The sequence below is a fragment of the Pimephales promelas genome, chromosome 10 (genome assembly GCF_988280905.1).
Source record: "Pimephales promelas chromosome 10, fPimPro1.hap1.1, whole genome shotgun sequence".
NCBI classification, from domain to species: domain Eukaryota; kingdom Metazoa; phylum Chordata; class Actinopteri; order Cypriniformes; family Leuciscidae; genus Pimephales; species Pimephales promelas.
Genome location: NC_142778.1, coordinates 29,426,641 through 29,447,855, shown reverse-complemented (window position 1 = coordinate 29,447,855; position 21,215 = coordinate 29,426,641). Strand labels below are relative to the sequence as shown.

Sequence of the window (21,215 nt, the reverse complement as noted above, 5' to 3'; positions counted from 1 at the left end):
ATTTGCGTGCCGCGAACGTTATAGTCTCAAGTCATGCGCACTCGGGAACAAGACCAAGTCCTAAAACAGTATGTTCGAGTACGAGTCAATTCCGAGTCAAAATGCACACGAGTCCATGACAAGACCAAGACCATTAAAATATGATCTCGAGACCGAGTCCAAGACCGACTCTTTAATGACATCTCTCTTTATTCTATTGTTTGCACCCTGTTGTAGGTATTCATCTGTTTTGAAGGAGGCGTGGCTTTAAAGGGTGGGTGGGATCATATGCTTTCAAAACTAGCTGGCTATTGCAAGTCTCTCCGAAAATTACCAACCCTACCTTTAAGGAACTTTTAAGGAAGTCTACAAGATATGGCACCTACACTAAATTCTCCCTGAACAACTCTAGTTTGTGCTTGACTAAGTAAACGGAGCACATTTAACGGGTAAGAAAGATATCACAGCTCCACTTTGGGTCCATGAAGAGGGCACTAGGAGTTTAGAGGCGACACGGATTGAAATAAGGCAGGACTGATTAAGATGGACTTCTGATAAGGGTCCAACATGCACAATGGCTTCCATACTATTCGTGGAGCGAGCGACACACGGTCGCACGCAACCCTACACAAGCACACAGGAATGCTCTCTCTCCCCGTCTCACACACACACTCACAGGATCGCGCCGCCATACCATTGGATATCTTACCATCAGTGTGGAGGCTGGCAGACACGACCCTTTGAAATGCGATCCTCAGCCTTTCCAAGAGCAGCCTCTTGCCCTAATTAGATGATTATATCCAGAACAACATTATTTTAACTCAGGAGAGTAGAAAAAAGTCTTTATTACTCAGTAAATTCCTCCTGACTTGCTATTTGTAACCGTGGCTAAGAGTTACCAACTTCAAGCTGTCAAATGAGTGCCAGATTGTGTCGAGTTTCGAAGCTTTAGAGAAGGGAATCATTTCTTTAGATTAGTTCCACTCTCGGTTCCTCGCCACAGGCCCGCGCGCCCACATCCAATTCATCACGTCAGATCGCGCTGGTCCAGCTGTGGTGAGACTGGACTTTCTTTTTCTTTCCTTTTTTTTTTGCATAAAGGGCTGTGTCTACAAACTTTTCAACTTAGAAAACAAGAACTCAGCGCACAGCCCTGCATGCAATAAACAAATTTTTCCATCCAAGTTCAAGAGCCCCACTTGTTCTTGTTCAGACCGAGCACTCTGTGTCCTGAGAAGTTCTGGGTAAAAAGTCAAGAAGATAAACACTTGGATAATCAAATAATGGTGATCAAAGCCTGTTTGTAAAGGGCAGCTATTGCAGCATAGACTTTGATGTCTTTATTAGTTGACTAGCCTCTAAAGACAGACATGATAAATTACAAAATGGCTCACAGCAAGACTCGTTGCATCTTAAAAAAGGGAGTATTTGGTATAAACTCCCAAAAATGTTGTCACTGTGTGCAGAAAGTTCTTTGTCTTCCCAACATGAGAAGGCTTGTAATGGTGGAGGGGAAACGTCGCATTGCATCTCCTCTTGGCAGCAGCAATGGTAATTTAGAGGCTTGAGCGAGCTGGGGAACAAAGGAGGGTTCGGCTCAGGGCGGAGAGGAGTCTCTAGCATGTCATTTCAGCGGTCGTCCATATATCTAAAAAAAAAAAAAAAAAGAAAAAAAAAAAAGAATGTGCCATTCAAATATTTCCCTAAACTCTGTTTGCCCCATAATCATGTGTGTTTGCATTGTCCAAGCGGTAGAGGCCTGCTCTAAACACACACTGAAACTGCAAGGACAATGCTCCCGTGGAAATTATAGGGGTTCTGCATTAAAGGAGTTCATTTTAAAAAAAAATTTTGCGGATAATTTACTCACCCCCATGTCATCCAAGATGTCCATGTCATTCTTTCTTCAGTCGAAAAGAAATCAGTCCAGCATTTTTTCTCCAAATAATGCACTTCAGTGGGAACCAAACGGTTCAAGGTCCAAAAGACAGTTTCAATGCAAACTGCAAACTGTTCAAAGGGCTTTAAACGATTCCAGACGATGAATAAGGGTCTTATAAAGCAAAACGATCGCTCATTTAAAAAAAAAAAAAAACAAAGTTTAAGTTTTATAAGCTCAAATGGTCGCCTTGCTCTGCACTGCGATGCATGTTTGTAACTCTCCTGTTCAAACTCGTTTATCAAAATGAACAAATCTTTTCCCAAGTCAATTCGTTCATTTTGTTCGTTGAATGAACCAAATGACGCGAAAAAAAGATTTGTTCTTTTTGATAAACGAGGTCGAACAGGAGAGTAACGAATGTGCATCACAGAACAGAGCAAGGTGACCATTTGAGCTTATAAAACTTAAACTTTTTTTTTTTTAAATGAGAGATCTTTCGCTTGATAAGACCCTTATTCATCGTCTGGAATCATTTAAAGCCCTTTGAACAGTTTGCGGTTTGCATTGAAAACTGTCTTTTGGACCTTGAACCGTTTCGTTACCAGTAAAGTACATTACATGGAGAAAAATCCTGGAATGTTTTCATCAAAAACCTAAATTTCTTTTCAACTGAAGAAAGAATGAAATTATCTTGGATGACATGGGGGTGAGTAAATTATCAGCAAAGGTTTTTTTTAAAAGTGAACTACTCCTTTAAGTTTCTTAACATCCACGCATACTTTATAGTGTGTGTGGGTGAGCGTACTGCAGAAAACAGTTGTGCTTCTTAATATTTTTGACGAAACTATGAAACAGTTTTGTTTTCAGGTTTCTCTTATAAAAATAGTGTATATAGCTTTGATTAATTCTGAATCAGTTCGTTCAGATGTTTCATGTAAATGAATTAGGGTGTTTTTGTTTTTAGTATAAATGTACCAATTTAAGTTTAATTACGCTCCTCTAATTTAGAGGAACATTAATTAATTTGAAAATAAGTCTTTTTAATGTAACTTTTTGTGCCAGAAAAAATATGGCTCTGATAAACTATTTATGTTTTTATTGGACAGTGATGCTTTTAATAAATTAATAAGTTCCAAAAATTAATAAAGCTTTGTTGGCCAGTACACCCCAAAACTGTTCTGGATAAGAGCTCTCTAGTAACAAAATGCAGGCCACAGGTACTTCCTGTTGATGTCACTGCAGAAAGGGAGACTGAATCCAATGAAGATTGAAGGTGACAGGAAACGCTAAAATGTGGACAGGGTCATGCCTAAGAAGGGTTACAAGAACGTTTGACGTCTTTTCCCTGAAGAAAAAAAACAAAAACAAAACACTGCCTCCATGTCACTCTTTCCTGTTGCTGTGGTTGAAGCAAAACAACAGCCAACGATGTTTTGTCTTAAGATTCTGTTTCTCTTAACCAGAGTATCAGAGATTTAGTCAAGAATATTTTGATCTCTCTATTAGGTCTGCAAGGGATTTAAAGGGAATAGTCTGAGCAAGAAAAATAAAACACTTTACAGTGAGAAGGAAACTGACACTGGCTGTTTTACAAATGGAGTGTTTAAATTTGATGGTGGGAGACAAATTAAAGAATGAATAAGAAAAATATGGAACCTTTTGAAAGAAAGTGAGAAAGAACACCCTGAGCAAAGCAGAAATTTTCTTACAGATGCTCGGCTTTGTGCCTGTTAGAAGGCAGGTCATGGAAAATGCTCTCAGAATGAGCCAAACAGCAGTTTATGAGTATTTCTGCGGCACGAGTCCATACCATGGGCACAAGAAAGCCTGCATACCCCATTTCAAAATAAACAGGGAGTTTTACGAATGGAGTCATAAACAAATCTATGTTTTGACTTCTTTTATACATTGGAAGTTTCTCAGTATCTATCTATTTTCAAGAGTTCAAAGAACAGTAGGACGTTGTATGGTAGATGGATTCTTGAAAACCCATGAAACATGCTGTCAGAATGATTTTGCATTTTAATCTTGATATGTTCAGTAGTTTTAGAGCTCAGTAGTTTAATAGACATATTACATATTTAAAGTGTCCCTATTATGCCATTTCAAATATTGCCTTTTATGCAGTGCTATGTTTGTAACTGTAAAAGGTCTGCAAAGTTTATTTTGGTCCCTTTTGAACATTCTGTTGACTAAAAGTAAATGTAACTACATGTCAACCAACTCTCATTATTATTAGTAGACTGTCTGCTTATATCTGCTAACTCTTGATTTTGATGCTCTTCCAACAGACATTCTTCTAACTATAAGCTATAAGTAACTTTGCAAGTGCATGTCGACTTATACTAACCCTAACTCTACCAGTCTAATAATACTCTACTAACACTCCAATGAGAGTTATTAGACACGTAGGTGCAACGTAACAGAATGTGTTAAAGGGGCCATAAAAATAAAGCAAAACCAAATTTTCTCAAGATCAAAATATACACAACAAACATTGCCTCCTAAAAGAAAGAATCAATTCTGAACCGCTGAACAGAGTCAGCAGCAATTCCAGTCTCACTTCCATAACATATCTACCTAGATTTATAACATTTGTTTATACATAATGCCCATAATAATCCTTTAGGTGAGTGTATATCACCGTAAGAGACTGACATGCAATCTAGCTGCTTACAATCTTTGTTTGATGTAAATAAAACATTGTGGCATAAATTTAACTCAAGTACACTTATAAAGTATGTGAAACTAAGATGGTAAATCAGTGCTTTGGCCCAGCGGATCACTTATAGCACGTTTTTGCGGATAGCTAAAACACTGCCTACTGACTGTACAAACAGTCCACGTTCATTCATTCAAATGAATGAATGAATGAATGAAGCAGTAATGTGATTCAGGAAGTCATAATAGCAAATGTGGTGAGAGCTCAGGGTGAGGGTCAGCATGATTCAATGTCATCTGAAGTCACAGGCCATCCAGGTCCAACAGGTGAACAAACACTGGGCTCTGAAGTTATCCCAACACTCTTGCAAGTTGTGGCTGTCATCGCCTAGCACCAGTCTCCGGCAGTATATAAAGACTGCAACTCTCTCGGATGGAAAATCTGAAGAGTTCCTCTCATTTAATTATTCTTTCCTCTCGCTGTCCAACACGTCATCACATACCATAAAGATGAAAAAAAAAACAAAAAAAAAAACAATGGTATTTCAATCAGTGCATTTTCACGGTAAAGATCCAAACCAATCATCTTGCAATAAGCCAACATTAGGTCAGTTTAATCTCCATGCATTGGCTGATTCTCATGTGAAGTGTTTTGAAGCAAACAACACTCAAGTCTCAAACAACCGTGGCAAGAATGAGCAGCACATTTCATTTCTCCGATGCAACTGATTTCTATTAAGATCTGGGTGGTATTTCTTCAGAAATGCAGTAAGCAGCACTAGTAGAAATCCAAGCAAAACACCACCAGGAACAAAAAATAAATGGCAGTAAACAGGGTTTTAAGGGGATGTAATCATGCTCTTGTTTATTTGTACTTGCTGCCTGGGTTCAGTGAACTGGCAGAGGAAAGTGGTCTGACTAAAGGACCAAGCTGTAATGGGGCCATCAGGAGAGGGCAATGGGCACAGACCCCCTAAGACTATCTGGATCATCCCTAAAGACAGTGATTGAGCCCCTGCTGAGCTAACATTCAGGCCACCATCGACCCTTCAAAACCGCCTACACTTCAATGCCTCCCTTTCCCTTTTCTTTCTATTTCTAGTGCAGTCAGACACACAGCCATGAATAAATGTTTTTGCTCCGGTCTCTCTGTTTTCTTGTCTTTCTTCCTCTTTCTCTCCTCCACCAATGCCAAAGTCCTGTGGTCAACATGTGGCAAACCTAATGGACTTAATGACTGGCCGGAGTTCACTGCAGCCACTTGGACCGATAAAAATGACAACATGACATCATGACTTTTGCGTAAACATACACGCCACTTTCGAGTCAAGTGGCGTGTTATCTCCACGCATTTTGAGCTATCCGCGTGTATCCGCGTGTTTGCGTGTATGTCTACGCCATTAATGTCCAAGCGATTCCGCGTGTCTGTACACGCCGTCAAATGTCCGAGCGAAACGAAGGAAAACGTAGATCTACATCTGGGGAGCGATCTTTTTTTTTCCTAGGATGATAAGGGAACATTCATAAATGCCATTAACCCCAGTGACGGTTAGGTTTAGGAACGGGGTTGAGGTAAGTCATATATTTATATATAGTAATAACGTTAAGTCAACGGCGTTCATAAACACGCTGAAAAGCGATTATGCGTGTTGATAGCACGCCAAAAATGGAAATACGAATTGCTGTGTCATACACACGCTACTTCATGAGATCAGTCTGAAAATGAAGATTGTGGACAAGACAAGAGTTTTAAATAAAGGTAATCGTTTAAAGTCTTGATATACAATTGAATGCGAGCAATTGCAGTTGATTATAAGAAAGGGGCAGGGTTTATGCAGACAAAATGATTTGAGAAGTCCAGCATCCGTCACCAGAGATAAGTTTGTTGTTTTGAGTTGACACTTTAATTAAAAATTACAAGGTCAAATTAAATAAATAAACATATGGATGGATTAAGCGTTCACAGTAAGATCAATAACGTGTATTTAGAAAATAGACTGGGTCAATCTCCAATTCATGCCAACTTTCCTTTATGATCATTTCATTTTTAAACAGGCTTCCCGAAAACTAATCTACCTGCCATTGGTCGTATAAATAGATCGGCACCTCCCCATCTCACACCATTGGCAAGTCAATCTTGATGAGTCAGGATTCTCAAACACAACAAAAATATTTTTCAGAGATAACAACCTACAGCCCCTAAAAATGCCACTTTTAATTGTTTTTGAATATTAAACCAGGACATGGAGAAAGTATTTTAACAACTTTAATAATTACCATTTTTTTCACAAGTAGTACCCATATCTCTGTTAATTCTCTCTGCCAACTAGTAAATCAGGTACATCCAACTCTTTCCATCGCACTCACCCACAATGCAACTGGAGTGCGGCCAGGGCTGCTGTTGATTGGGTCTCATTATTAAGTTAAGTGTAGTGCAGGTGGTGGTGCAAGAGCTAATGAGCAGAAGGGAGGCTGTTTTGGCCCAGCCATTTGAAAAATTACTTGAGTGGAAAACTAATTCAGTACTTGGTTGCAGAAAAGGCCGAGACTGACCGGGGGTTTCATATTAGAATGAACACAGCCTGTATTTTCAGGTGATAGGATTACTAAAAAGTAGTAAGCATAATTTAGAGCAATAACAATTACTTTTACTCCATGACCAGAAGGAAAACACACTCCTAATAAAAATGAATTTACCTCTATATAGTTATTCATAGAGTATATACTCCTTAAGCAAGACATACTTTTGATAAATTTGCATTACATGCAAAAATGTAATTCTTTCATAATTTACTCACCCTTTTGTTGTACTGCGGAACACCAGCAAATATTTAGAAGAATTTTTTGGACAGTTTTTGTCTATACAATGAAAGTCAATGGGGTCTAAAACAACACTGGACAGCATTGGCTTTTAGATCTTCTTTTGTGCTCCACATGAGTAATAAAGTCACATGAGGGTGAGTAAATGATGACAGAATATTATTTTTTGTGTGAACTTCACCTTTAACTTAACAGTACATAAACAGCCCTATGCATTTTGTCAAAAATCTCTTTATCATTGCATAGTATACAACAAAATAAAAGGTTGTACTGCATTCACAATATACTGTTCTAATTTAAAGATAAGTTGGGGTCAAAATGTTGTAAAATACACAAGTAATGGTTATCACAATCATGCAAAGAATGATACACGAAAACAGCCAAATCCACGTTCTACTATGAATATAAAAAAGCTTATTTGCTCCACTGCATAGAATGACAAAGAAAGCTTTCATACTGGGGCAAATGAATCAGAGTGAATCTAATAAGCCTTCTCCATATTTTCAGTAAAAATCTAATTTGTCCATAATACTAATATTTGTATACATGCTTAATAATGTAAGGAATGTTGCCAGTGGAAAATATTCTGAAACACTATATCAAAAATAAAACAGAAAATCTACACAAAATAAACTTTTCACCAATTTTGAAAAGGTCTTCAAGCGTTGTTTTCATTGAGGTGATTAACAGAGAAGTTAACACAGGAAAAATATTCTGTGTTTAAAGAAGGATTAGTTCGGAATATAAACGGAATGGTTTTAACAGCGCTAAGAGTGACTTTTGGAAAGACTGGTGTGAGAATAACGGACTGCATGACGTGTGTGTTTGTGTGTATAGAAGAGCCTGTTTTTGTTTTTGAGTGTCCGCCGAATGTTATGCTGAGATGAGAGCTATACAAAGACCCAGGCGGTGTTGATATCCTGTCTATGCATACTTATGACCATCCATGAAAAATAAATGCCACACACTGGCAGATCCCATAAAAAAATCAAAAAAAAAAAAATCAAAGGCTTTGTAGGACAGAACATATTTCTCTAAAACCATGGTTGGCACACAAGCTACAGGAAAACACATTATGTTCACATTAAGACCAAGCAAGAAGAGGTCGGATAAGAGGTCTGTTATGGAGGAAAGTATCAGAACAACATGTTTTTGAAACATCTTTTTTTATGCAAAAATAGCAGAAAGGACAGCGAGGCCTGTATTGTGAGAGACTTGAAGGCGCGCAAGTGTTTGGATGACTATGAGGGGGTTTTCTTCATACAGCTCCTGTTAAATTATCCAAACACAACCACACCAGTGTTCATCTGCACTTTATCCCTCGAAAAGCAGCTTATCTTGACCACACAGTGACAATGTTCTTCCTGGGAGATGCCCAAGAGATAGCGCACACTGGCTTTGAAACCCTCACTCTGCAGCTTAGGGCCATAAATAAGCATGCTGATATTAAACTAGTCAAGGAGATCAGCTGAGTGTTTTAGTTTAGGCTGGACATGAAAAAGCAGTTAAGGGGAAACAGATGAGAAGAGCAGCGCAAGCCTCTTAACAGAACAGGATCTCCATAGACAACCCTTTTCTCAGTTTTAAAAACCTGGGGACTTGCTACCAAAAACCTAGCTATCTTCTATGACCCCATATAACTTGAATGAAGACTCATAAATGAATTATTTAAAACACTCCTCATAAGGCGTGCTGCAAGTTCTGAAAACAATATGAGAGGAAATAGAAATAATAAATACATCATTCTTATGCTCAACAAGGCTGCATTTATTTAATCAAAAGTATTTTTGAAATATTAATATGATTTAAAATGACTGTTTTCAAGTTGAATATTTTAAAATTGCAATTTATTTCTGTCATGGCAAAGCTTAATTGAACAATTTTGTATTATCAATGTTGAAAACAGTTGTGCTGCTTAGTATTTTTATGGAAACAATAATACATAGTTTTTGTCAGGATTCTTTATTGAAAAGAATAGCATTTATTTGAAATGGCAATTTTAAACATTATAAATGGTTTTATTGTCACTTTGGATCAATTTAATGTGTCCCAGGTGAATCAAAGTACAATTTCTTAAAAAAAAAAACGATTTACCCCAAACTTTGGAACAGTGATGTATTTTTTTTAATGACATTAAGTTAGGTATTAAGGTAGAAAAACGAACAAAAATGAAAAAATCTATTTCCGAGTCAATTCGTTCATTTCATTCGTTGAATGAACCAAATGACACGAAAAAAGATTTGTTAATTTTGATGAACAAGTTTGAACAGGAGAGTCACGAACGCGCATCACAAAACAGAGCAAGGCGACCATTTCAGCTTATAAAACTTAAACTTTGTTATATTTTTTTTTAAATGAGCGATCGTTTCGCTTGATAAGACCCTTATTCATCGTCTGGAATGGTTTAAAGCCCTTTGAACAGTTTGCAGTTTGTACTGAAACTGTCTTTTGGACCTTGAACTGTTTGGTTACCAGTAAAGTGCATTATATGGAGAAAAATCCTGGAATGTTTTCATCAAAAACCTTCATTTCTTTTCGACTGAAGAAAGAATGACATGGACATCTTGGATGACATGGGGGTGAGTAAATTAATTATCAGCAAAAGTTTTTTTTTTTACTCCTTTAACTAGGTTTCAGAACAGAGCATCTGTAAATATCTGTCGGTTTTGTCCTCTCATTTTTCTCTCTTGGCTCTAAGGATACAGTAATTGAGCTGTAATTGAGTGTTCAAGCCTCACCTCCCCTTCTTCCTCTCATTATTCCCCCAGCACAGGCTCTTGGCCTGAGCGTAGGCAGTGTTGCTGGGGTCTGGGAGGCCAGAGGAGAGCCTCTTCCTGTCACAGTATTGTCTTCCAACCGACCTGTTGCTGACGGAGAGCACTCAGGCCTGCTTACAACACAACTTACACAGGTTCAAAGAGCGGCCAGCGACACAATAGCATAGCAAGAAGAAGTAAGAGAAAGAGTAAGAGCAAAATAGCTATGAAGGAAACACAGTTTAATGTCTCTCTCTTTTACCCTTTGCCACCCTGAATCCTGCAAAAACATTTTCTCTTCCGGTCAGCTGAAGGTTATTAGCAAAAGGACCCTTGACAAAATAACGGATCATTTAGGAAACAGTGCTGCTCAGAGTTATTTTTGACATGCAAGCATAACAATGAGCTCAATGTTTCTTAACACGTAAGCTTGTTTTCAATAACATCTATTACGTGTATTCTGCAAGTCTTTTTGTATTATTGTATGATGATAACTACATCCATGGGGTTTGTGGCAGAACTACAGCAAGCTATGCCACAAAAAGTTAATAATAAATAATGCACAAACTTTCACAGCATCAGCAGTTTGTGTCTCTCACCGATGTATACAAATGCCTGCAGCTTGAACAGAAAAAGCGGACCATGACAAAGTAAACTTTGATCTATCATAACAGACAACCTTGGGTCTGAAGGGGAGAAGAAATACACTATATGACAACAAAACCATTAAACTAACTTATTTACACTTGCTCTCAAACTGTGTGGTACCTTAATTTGCCACAAAAGCAATACACAAGTTCACTTGCTTAAATGAGGTAAACAGATTCGACTTTTTATTTAGTGACAATTAAAGGAGCATTTCACCCATTTTAACATTAATCTTTATTGAAAGTGGAGCATATATGCAGTCGAAATGTAAAAGAATTTTTGAATTTGGTGCCCTCTTGACCGAGAAAAGACAGAAAATAACCGAGGGGCGCATTTGTATGTAGGACAACAACTCCCACAGTGCACCACATTGGACAGCTCCGCAAGCCACACCCACTAATCCGGAACAGCGCAAACAGAGAAATCATTCTTCCGTCTACAAAGCTAACGTTAACTGTCACCAGAGTTTGAAATTCATTTCACACAAAATTTCTAGTTTGTTGGCTGTGGCGAGCAGGACAATCGATGGCGAGAGACGTAAAAGGACGGCACGAGGCCGGTGGCGTGAGTGATAATGAAAGAAATCGCGCGCCGGTCTCGCATCTCTCACGGAGGAGCGAAAGCATAAAATGAGGAGCGACGACGGCAGATCGAGAGAGAAACAGGCCTGATTTTATGATGTGTTGTGTTTCTGTTTTGTGTAACGTTACAGCAGTCGTCAATGAGGGGCTGCTGGCTTATACTTTCGTTTTGTATTTGTTCAATTTACTATTAAAATGTTTAAATGTTCGCCGGTTCCTGCCTCCTGCTTCCCACAACAACAAAGCCCATTAACTTTACATTGGCAAACTCATTAGTGAATTACTCCTCGTTTGTATTTATTTCTATATGGTGAATTACTACATGATACCTGGACGTTCAGTCAGGCGAAACTAGGATGGTTCACATCACAACACAAACGTCCGTGTGCTCGTCTGATTCAGAGATTTCGTCCAGGAGAAATTGCCATTGTTGAAATTCTCTGCAGCAGACGGACTCTATCTGTGTTCGTAGTTCACAGCGAGAGCACATGCACAGCAGTCCACCTTAGCTCGAGCCAGTATGGGCTTCTCGACCGCGACAGGCAGCCGCCTCCGGTTCCTCCATCAGCCTCAGCTGCTCTTCACTATACTGTAGCTCGTAAAGACGGACATGAACATCGGATTCGAGCAGCAGAATTTCAAATTCCTGTTCTTCCATATCATGTTTAGTTTCTTCCGTCATTATCATACTTCCTATCCACAGCGCTTGTTAGCTTAGCTTCCAAACAAGAAGGCTGATATTGATTCAGTATCTGCAAGTGAAGTCCCACCCACTGAACTGTAATAGGCCTGTCGGGTGAGTGGGTCCCACACCCTTGAATAATGAGCTTATGTTTGAAGTCTTATTTGTACACTTTTTAATGAAATGTGACTTCCTGCTTATTATGACGCAAAATGACGATTTTTAAGTCATATTAAGCAGGAAGTAAAACACTTACATTCGTATTTCTCCCATCTCAGGGGAAAATAAGGGAATAAACCATGACCATTCAAAAATATCACTGGGTTTCTAAAGATACAAAGCTTAATGCAATTGGGTGAAGTGTCCCTTTAAGACAGAAACCATAGACGTGTAAGACTTAAAGGCCCAGCAGCAATAAACAGACAATGAGTCAGACAATGTGTGGAAAATGTCATGAAATGTTAGAGCAGCAAATCAACATATTAGAACAATTTTTGAAGGATCATGTGACACTAAAGACTGGAATAATGGCTGCTGATATTTCAGCTTTGCAATCACAGGAAAAAATACTTTTTAATATATATTTAAACAGAAAACAGGTATTTTCAGTTAACAATATTTCACAAAATTACTTTTTTTACTATATTTTTGAAATAGGGCTTGAGATAGGGTGCAACAATATCACAATACAGTGATGCATCAATATATATCTTGGATAGTGAAATAATATGATAATATGTATTGTGTAGTTCACCCAAAATAAAAATTACTGTATGAGAAAAAAAAAATCAAGTCTTCAGAGTTTTAGTTTTTAAAGGGTTAGTTCACCCAAAAATGAAAATTAAGTCATTAATTACTCACCCCCATGCGGGAGAATTGCGATCTCCTTCAACTGCTTCAGTTCAGTTCTTGCACATGCGTCGTGGAAATCTCTTGAACTCTCGTCTCAGGCCTACAAGGAAGAAAAGGAATAGTCGAATAAAATCGCTATTTTTGTTTGTTTTTCCGCACAAAAAAGTATTCTCGTCACTTGATAAAATTATACTTGAGCCACAATTTCTAATAAACGTACACTTGAGCCACAATGTCTTGGAGTATCGCAACGATATTGTATCATGAGTTCAGTATGCATCGAATCGTGACATGAGGGTGACATTACACCCTTACTTACCGGCAACAAACTTTTGAACAGAGCTGATTAGCCACCACAGTTGGCTATATTAAATATAATGCACAATATCAGCACTCTTTTTCGGCTGCTATGAACAGTTTAAACCCCTTCCCATACTAATCAGGCTAAGCTTATCATAACCACCACCATGCTTCATTCACAACAAACAGAGGCCACTATAAATAGCCATTTCATTGAACTATGTTGTTAATAGGGAGGCACTGTAATGCCTTCTACAACTGCAAAGGTTAAGCGAATATTTGTATTGCACGTTAATTAAACTCAGACTAAGGAAGAAGAAAAGCAGCACTTGAATACAGAACGAGTCCGTGACATTTAGCCATCTTTTGATACACAACCACAGTTTGATAACAAGTAGACACATTAAATCCCTGCAAGGGAGTCTAACATTTCCCTGTAAAAAGAAAAAAAAAAGAAGAAGAGCAAATCCCTGTTTTGTAGTTGAATGCAAACAATGGCTGAGCTGTAGATCATGCCTGGTGTTGGGCAGAGGCCCAAGCTGTCTGGACGCAGTGAGCAGGCTTGATTCATTGATCATTAATTCAGTTTACTAACACTGATTTACAAGCAAGCAGCGTCATGGACCCATTCTGGCATAGATTAAAAGGTCTGCCAACGAAATCATGCTTTTACCAGAGCAGGAAGAAGGGGAAAAAATCAAATAAATAAAAGAAATTATTCCAATGCATTTCTTTCAACTCAAAACCATAAAAAAGAGCTTTGACATTCTTGTCTTCCCTCCTTGCAAAAGAAAAATTGATCTACAGTAGCTTTTCTCCACAAACTTTACATCATCTATCATAAAACCTTTGCACAATAGGAATTCTTAAAAAAGTAAGTAAGAAAACAATGCTAGAACTGCCTTGCTCTTTAAGTAAACCATAAACAAACTCTTGTGTTGGATTCTACAAGTAGCAGGCAAACACACTGAAGTTGCTGCCAAGCAACCACATTGGACTTGTAAGCTTCAATAAAAATAGACTCTGAGCATATGTTCTGTTGGGCTGACTGGTGTTCTTAAGGTATAATGTTACATTACTGTTGATGATTAAGATTTATCAATGACCATTTATTATGTATTAACAAATATTTATTAGGCTATATTTATCATTCATATTTAAGTAAAGAAATATATATATATATATATATATATATATATATATATATATATATATATATATGAATAAATATGTTCTATATTTAAAATAAGTTAATATTAAAACTTATTCATTAATATAAAATCACTATAAAATAAATGTATAAAATAATGAGCAAATTAACACTTTACTTCTGTCTTTAGGGCATACAGTGTGCAGTCATCAATATGCATTTAAACAAGAGTAATAAAGACAATCAAATAAAGTTCAATAAATTATATAGGTGCCTCCTTTTGACAATACTGAATATGCAACAACACTCTTCGTCTTCCTAATATAGACTCACCTAAAGGATTATTAGAAACACCATTCTAATACTGTGTTTGACCACCTTTCCCCTTCAGAACTGCCTTAATTCTACGTGACATTGATTCAACAAGGTGCTTAAAACATTAGAAAAGTTGGCCCATATTGATAGGATAGCATCTTGCAGTTAATGGAGATTTGTGGGATGCACATCCAGGGCATGACGCTCCCGTTCCACCACATCCCAAATATGCTCTATTCGGTTGAGATCTGGTGACTGTGGGGCATTTTAGTACAGTGAACATATTGTCATGATTAAGAAACCCATTTGAAATGATTCGAGCTTTGTGACATGGTGCATTATCCTGCTGGAAGTAGCCATCAGAGGATGGGTACAAGGTGGCCATAAAGGGATGGACATGGTCAGAAACAATGCTCAGGTAGGCCGTGGCATTTAAACGATGTCCAATTGGCACTAAGGGGCCTAAAGTGTGCCAAGAAAACATCCCCCACACCATTACACCACCACCACCAGCCTGCACAGTGGTAACAAGGCATGATGGATCCATGTTCTCATTCTGTTTAGGCCAAATTCTGACTCTACCATCTGAATTTCTCAACAGAAATCAAGACTAATCAGACCAGGCAACATTTTTCCAGTCTTCAACTGTCCAATTTTGGAGAGCTCTTGCAAATTGTAGCCTCTTTTTCCTATTTGTAGTGGAGATGAGTGGTACCCGGTGGGGTCTTCTGTGTGTAGCCCATCCACCTCAAGGTTGTGCGCGTCATGGCTTCACAAATGCTTTGCTCCATACCTCGGTTGTAACGAGTGGTTATTTCAGTCAAAGTTGCTCTTCTATCAGCTTGAATCAGTCGGCCCATTCTCCTCTGACCTCTAGCATCAACAAGGCATTTTCACCCACAGGACTGCCGCATACTGGATGTTTTTCCCTTTTCACACCAATCTTTGTAAACCCCTTAAATGGTTGTGTGTGAAAATCCCAGTAATTGAGCAGATTGTGAAATTCTCAGACCGGCCCATCTGTCACCAACAACCATGCCACGCTCAAAATTGCTTAAATCAACTTTCTGTCTCATTCTCTGACATTCAGTTTGGACATTCAGGATATGATCTTGACCAGGACCACACCCCCTAAACGTATTGAAGCAACTGCCACGTGATTGGTTGATTAGATAATTGCATTAATGAGAATTTGAACAGGTGTTCCTAATAATCCTTTAGGTGAGTGTACAAAGAGAATGAGCCTACGTCCTTTTTAATTCCTCATTCACTTTCTTCATTCTCCCATCCAGATTTAGTGGTCAAAATCTTTTTTCTCTTTAAGGTAATTATAATGAATAAAAGAACTTTCTCAAAGTATAAAACTGTCAAAAAATAAAAGTAAGAGCATTAAGAGGTACAGACAAGCTCTTTCAGCAGACCAGGGGAAAACAACGAGGTGCTTCAAGCCTGAAGGCCACGATACCTGATCATCAAACCACCGCCAATTAGAACATTAGGAGAAGTCATTTATTTTTCTATGTTAAAAAAGGTGCTAAACTCTGTGAACCATTCCCTCATACCCTGCTGAAATTTCATCCAGAGTGTGGCCCCACAGAGTGAGAGACAGAGGGATATTGAAGGGCTGTGTGAGGGAAAGACTGATTGAGAATGCAAGACCCCAGAGACACAGACCCCTGGTGCAGACTCTGCCAGGCATGGGCCAATCCTACAAATACTTTTTTGTAATAATATGTAATAAAAAAATTTTCCCCCAAATTTTTCTTCTTCTTGCAATACCTACTTGCTCCGACCATCTACATTTCTAACCAAATGTAAAAATGTGTGTGTATAAATATATATATATATCGTGGTGTACGTGGGTGATTTCTACTAAAGGGGAAAGGAATTACAACCGAGAGGGGCACAGGCTTGCGGCTCACATATGCAGTAAGGCAAATCAGCAGGTACAATTTTAGTTGTCAAACAGTATTGTGAGTGGATCCAAACTGCAAAATAGACCAGATTTTACTCCTCAAATCACAAGTATAGCCATGTCAAAGGTGTAATTGAATGTTTGTCAGACAATTAGGGAGAGAAATGAGACTCCACACAGGAGTTTTAGAAATAAGCATATCTGTCATCTCTATATTGTTATCCCCCAAAAAAGAATGAATACCCTGCTGAAAAATCCAGCATTGCTTTTTAATTCTGGCACCAGTATGGGATGCTGGTTTGTCGGTCCGCAGCATGGACCAGCTACACCAGCTCAATTTTGTTTGAGAAAAGCATGATTTAGCTGGTCCACCAGCATTAACCAGCCAAGTAAAGAATGCCAAACGTCCCTGGATGGTGGATCTGTGCACTAATGGCTAATACTAGCCACATTAGTTTGCACTTTGGAGGACGATTCAAAAGTAGCTATGTGAAACCAACAGTCAAGTAGAGATGCCCTGAAATGGCTTTAACCTAGCTAACAATTTTACGTTCCCAGAAAGTTCCAAAGAACGTTCCCTATTGGTGATCCAGGTAAGTTTTCTTAAGGTAAATAGAAATAAGGTCAGGGGAACTTTCTCTTTAGGTTATAAAAATGGAACCTAAAAATCTAAAAATAACCTACAGGAAACGTTCCTAGAACGTTCTTATTTTGGTTCGCTACACCCTATTTTGTTTAAACATTATTCACACTATGGCAGTAATTATTACAATTACAATGGCAATTTTAATTATTTATTTATTTAATTAATAACTTTTCATTTAACTCACTCCCTGCAATTCGTAAAGAACCCCAGACAAACCCTGAAGTAATCTAATGTGTTACACACTTCATTTTGCTAACTAATGGAATATAGTATTTCTTTCTTTCTTTCTTTCTTTCTTATGACTCTATTCAGTTTAATGTTATAAACGAGTTAAGTTAAAAGTTATAAAAAAAATATCAAAAAATATAGTCGGGTTACCTAAAATGTGTAATGCGCATAGGATTACATAACTAATTTGGAATCAGTAACGGACTGCAATTTGTAAGTAGGCTAATCTACACAGCAGCACTTTTTAATGTTCCATAAAAATAAGAAATGTCAATAAAGTTTTCATGTTGACTTTAACAGTTTTTGGGAGAACAGCTACGATTCAGAAAATTTTCCATGTCAAATGGCAATGTTTACGGTCAGCGTTTGGAATTGAGTTCAATTGACAATTATGGCGGCGCCCATGATAACAGATGAAAATCTTATCACGTCTGACAGAGTTATATTTTACAGGTTTAATTGAGAAGTGAGTACAATAAACAACGTAAAACAGATATTTTTTACCACTGTGTAGAGTGCACACTTGAGTCACGCAGAAGAACAGACGAGAGCAGCTCCGGACGGTGGAAGAACGCGACAAACACGAGCGGTGCGCTGTTGTATGACGTTGGGAAGGCGGGGCACAACGTAACGCTTTTTGACTTTCTCAGTTTGTGTAAATCTATACTTGGGGTTTAGAGTATTTATTTTTTCCCACATGTCTAGTACAATTATGTGGTTTTGTTTTATTAATACAGTGTATACTTTTTTTCTTGATTTACCCAAAAAGAATGGAAGTGAAATGTGACAACATGCCCCATAAGTGTGGTACATTGTAACATGTGCGGGGCACATTGTAACATCATGATCTAATCAAAAAATATACAAGTTAAAACAAAATATTTTCTTAATAAAATACAATTATTAACGTCAATATTGCTATTTTTTAATAATTAAAAATAAACTAATGTTTGAATTTGACAACAAACATGGAAAACACAGCTGCACAGCATAGATCAAAGCAAAATAATAGTTAATAATTTCTGAACTGACTCTCAGTCTTTATTTCTCATGTTTTCTCAATAGAATTCATAAAAGTATAGAATATAATACCATATTTCTAATAGGGGCCCATTGTAACGCAGTGTTAAAACATGCCCCACACCTGCACAACTGGGGTTTTAATTAAACCCCGCTATTGTCTCCTGCAAGTTAGCGAAGCAGGGATCGTTCACCCAAAAATGAAAATTATGTCATTAATTACTCACCCCCTTGCTGTACCAACCCCGTAAGACCTTCGTTCATCTTCAGAACACAAATGAAGATATTTTTGATTAAATTTAAGAGCTGTATCTCTACCACATAGGCACCCTAAGGAATTGAAACTTGACGGCCCAGAAAGTCATCGAAGAAAATGTTTAAATATTCCGTGTGACAACAGTGGCTCAACTTTAAGTTTATCAAGTGACGAGAATAATTTTTGTGCGAAAAAAACAACAAAAATAACGTCTTTATTTGACTATTCCTGCGCGAGTAGTAGAAAAATAACGTAGTTCTCGCGCAGGCGTCATGGAAATCTCTTGAACTCTCAGGGATCACAACTTTAACAGGGATCACAACTTTATTCTCTTAGGGGATTCTTACGAACTATTAGATATAAATATGATTATATCTGGGTTTTATTTTGAGTCACTTAGTGTTATATTCATAATATTATCTGATATTTTTGATGATAGGCTATCCTTCCCCTTCTCAGGTCATATGAGGTATGTCAGTATATGCAATAAAAAAACTTTTATTTATCTATTTAAAAATGTTTTTTACAATACCAGTGAATTACTGTCATTATTTATTTTGATACCAGGCTATGAACATTTCACTGGTGTCTGGCCGAATGTGCCTCGTGCATTGTATGTTGGAGGCTCATGTGACGAACAGTGCCATCTGCCGGAAGCAGCGAATAAAACATAGGGTGAGTTTTGTGCTTCAGTTTTTCTTTCAGGCTTTAATTCTTCGTGATGGAAAAATAGTTTCACATTTAAACGAAAGAAACGTATTTGATAACAATATTGTGAAATGACTCATTTAAACCATCTTGATCAAAAATCTTTTAGAAACTATTTTCTAATGGTTTCATATACTGTAGTTCTGGGAGGCAGTTTTGTGCACTGTCATGTTTGAAAGTTGCTGTATAACATAACTTGGAGTGAAAATGGCTTAACTTGAGCTGGTTTGCTGCTCTGTTGGCTGGTTATTAAAAGTTTTGGGTAGCCTGCTTTTCAGACTGAGATACTTTAAATTAGCAAACTAGTTTAATAGTTACCCTGTCCCTGAGGTAACTTAAGTTTTAAGTGGTGCTTAGCACAAGAGCACAGTATTGATAGTTGATAGTTAAATTACTAATTCCAAACCTGTTGAATGATAGAAAAATTTTCAAATATCAAATTTATAAAATCAAAACCTATATTAACCCAGTGCTCAAAAAAACTGCCTACCAACTTGAACTTGATCTCCAGAAACCAACCTATCCAAACCAAAATTCAAATCATGGGCCTGGAGCAAGAGTCATGGGAAAAGGATATTTCATACGACAGCCATCCACGGGCCTCCAACAACAACACCTCAACACAAAAAGGAAATTCTCCCCCGTCCAGGGCTCGCTGCTGGAACACAGCATCCGCTTAATCCTCCGCTATAATGAGCTCATTTCACAATGTCATTTGCAGCCTTTTCTTTCTACTATTACAGTCAAACCGACCTCCATTATCTCCAGGGCTACAGTAAAGAAAACAATTACATAGATCCCATTTCCTTGAGTTTGTATAATACATCGCATTAGACAAACAGCAGTAGTTTGTGTATATGTGTTTTGCAAGTATTTTCAACTATCATAAACTTTATCTGACTGATTTTGGATTGCTTATTAAGAGGGATATTCAACTTTGGAAAGCTCAGGGACCACAAAGCAGGATCCCTTCAACCTCAAGTACCACGCATATTTTTAATGAACTTTTTTATAACAATTCCTTAAATTACTCAAAATGGTGCATTTATCTGATTATTTAATCGACTATTATTCATATAGCATTATTTAAAATGAATTATTCATGTAATTTGTTTGAATATTTTCTTTTTCAGACACTGTCAGAAGCTAACCGCAAGCCCGTCTCCTGAAAGCATCTGATCGGAGGAGATGGCCGCCCAAGACCCAGCACTTAAGCCGAGGTGACAGTGAGTCTGAAAGACATGATGCAAGTTAGAGAAAATTGGAGATAAACAGATAAAAGAGTGCACTCTCTGCTGGACGCAGCAGGATGTAGAGGACAGGAAATAAACCTGTATTTAAGCTGATTACCTGCCCAGAGCTCTGGGCCTTCTTAGTAGCTCCACACTGCCTGGCCTCTCTTCATCCACCGCTGTTAATTAGAGTTGTGCTCGGGGGGAAAAAGGCTGCCTTGTCAGGCTGGCAAGAGTGTTAGTGATGGCTGGTTGGAGGGGGATATGCAGGGGCTCTTAATTGGGTCTGTATGCTGTATCAGTGGCTGGCCTGAGCATTGGTGATGATTGCTGTGAGCAGGTGGCCATGGTGGCAGCTCCACACAGGCAGTCCCAGGCCAGCATGTCTGTTCTCGTCAAGACCTGGAACATTGAGCAGACAGCTCTCACTCATTACCCCAAACCTGCGCACCCCTCATTGCTTAGCAACCAAACCCGTGGCCCCTCCACAACACTTTCTCCGGCAGGCCCAAAATCTACCCAACAGTTGTGCTGTGGGTTTTCCAGACTGCCTTTCTCTATAAAAGGGAATTGTGCGTGCAACT

General features: G+C 38.1%; 1 long non-coding RNA gene across 1 annotated transcript; it reads right to left on the bottom strand.

The window, feature by feature from the left end:
- Nucleotides 1-699: 699 nt before the first annotated feature.
- On the bottom strand, nucleotides 700-18,019 carry LOC148977434 (uncharacterized). Its single transcript, XR_016145388.1, has 3 exons — nucleotides 17,920-18,019; nucleotides 12,871-12,961; nucleotides 700-1,627 (listed from the first exon to the last, which is right to left on the bottom strand). It is a non-coding gene; the product is annotated as an uncharacterized LOC148977434 (long non-coding RNA).
- Between the last annotated feature and the right edge of the window lie 3,196 nt (nucleotides 18,020-21,215).